The sequence below is a fragment of the Physeter macrocephalus genome, unplaced genomic scaffold, assembly GCF_002837175.3.
Source record: "Physeter macrocephalus isolate SW-GA unplaced genomic scaffold, ASM283717v5 random_1342, whole genome shotgun sequence".
NCBI lineage: Eukaryota > Metazoa > Chordata > Mammalia > Artiodactyla > Physeteridae > Physeter > Physeter macrocephalus.
The window spans coordinates 13,205-15,354 of NW_021146398.1; positions in this window are offsets into that span (position 1 = coordinate 13,205).

Consider the following 2,150-nt stretch of genomic DNA (forward strand, 5'->3'; position numbering starts at 1 on the left):
GCCAGCCAAAGGAAACTCGCTAGCCTCCTGGCCTTTACTCCGGCTGAGTACACTTCCCACCCTTCCCACCCGACTAGTTCCTGTTTATCCTTAGAGTCCATGGCCCACAACCTGCTTGTTGACTTGTGCGTCTCCCCATTTGAACTATGGGCTTGCTAAGGTCCAAGGGGCCCCTCAATTCACACCAGTATCCCCAGGGCCCAGAATTCAACTGTTGCACTGAATTCAGTTTACCACATGCTTAAACTCCTAGAGGCTTAGCAAGGATTTTCCATTTTAAGTTGCCATTTACCAAGTACCTCCTGAGTGTCACCCCACATCCAAGACAGGGTGCTGAAAGGGGGGTAAATGAATTATGAGACAGGAGCCTGGGGAGATGGGCTTAAATCTCAGCCTCTTAGGCCCTGCTTATGCCTCAGACCCCTCTTCCAGAAACTTCTGGCCACCTGGGGACAGTCCAGCCCACTGCTGCAAACTTCACTTACCACAACAGAAGGAACACTGACACCTTATACTTGCTAGAAGCTTCCACATCAATTAATTCAGGGCTCCCCCCACCCACTTCCCTCATAAAGTAATTCATGTGGACATCCCCTTTTCATTGCTAGGGCATAATATGTAAGAGTGTAGGCTCTGAAGCCAGACTTCCTAGGGTTTGATTCCCAGCTCCATCATTTACTAGTTATGTGATCATAGGCAAATAACTTCTCTGTGCCTCAGTTTTCTCATCTATAAAAATGAGATTTATCAAAGACTTAGATAGCTTTTACTATGTGCCAGCCACTGTTCTGTATGCTTTATACATTTTAATTAATTTAATCCTCATAGCAACCCTATGAGGTAGTATTAGTATTCTCTTCTTTTGGCAGATGGGGACACTGAGACACAGGCCTCCCCCCAGGTCACACTGCTAGTAAATGGCAAAGAAGGGATTCAAGCCTGGGCTGTCTAGTTCCAGAGTATATGCTATTAATCACTACACTGGTACCTACTTTGTGGGATGGTTTTAGGATTAAATAAACATATATGTAAACCACTGAGAACAATCTCTGGTACATAATGAGCACTATATTACTTTTTGTTGTTATTATTATAACTCTTCAGCTGCTCTCATGCTTGTCCTTTGAGGTCTAGGAAGCTGCTTTGCACACAGCACACAATCTCACATGGATTATTAGTCCCATTTCAGGAGAGAAACAGGACCTGCCAGCTCAGGCAAGGTATTTGCCCAAGGCAAGAGACAGGGAGCAGCTGTCTCCAGTTGCTAGCCAGTTGACCAATACACTTATCGACTGAAAAAGAATGCACAACCTAGAAGGTGAGAATTATGTTTTATTCAGCAGTATTGCTGAGGACTTAGGCCTGGGATATAGCATCTCAGATAGCTAAGGGACTGTTCCGAAGAGGTAAGGGAGGAGCCAGGATATACAGTAGTTTTTGCAATAACAAAAACAAAAAAACCCCAAGTAGTCAGGACATCAAAGATTACTGCTAATTAAAGAAAACCAGGCATCTTAAGTTAATGAATTTAGCACTCTTCTATGTGTGGGAAGATGCAGGAGTCTGAGCTTATTGAAATTACTTGTTTGATACATACCTTAACTATCTAGGGTCAGTATCCTATTTTTCTCCATCCTGAATCCTCTCAGGGCGCACCATCAGGGGTGGCTGCAGTGGCTGCTGGCTTGATGGCCACAACATCCTTTGTTTACTGAAGTGGCGGGTGATGTTCTTTGTCCATATCAGAGTCTAAGAAGCCTGGAGTCAGTGCTGAGAGTCAGAGAGCAGGGAGGTCACCCTGGTACCAGATGGAATCTGGTTATCTGCACAACTGCGTCTTCTCCAGTTATCATCATGCCAACAGATACCCCTGGAGAGAAGACTCCAAGTGTCCTGGGTGCAGCCACAGCTGGGAGTGGTCCCTGGGCTCAGGACTGATAACATACAGACTGCACTCTACCAGGAACCTTTTCCTGCACATGCCCTCCTTGGACAGGGAGGCTTCAGTCATTTGATCATTCCACAGTTTGCCCCACCCCAGGTTCCAGACCCAGGGCCTGCCCCCGTCTTGGGAAGACAGCATCAAATCTATTAAATGCTCGGGATGCAGCATCAGCCTGGACACAAAACAAGCATGATTGATGACAAAT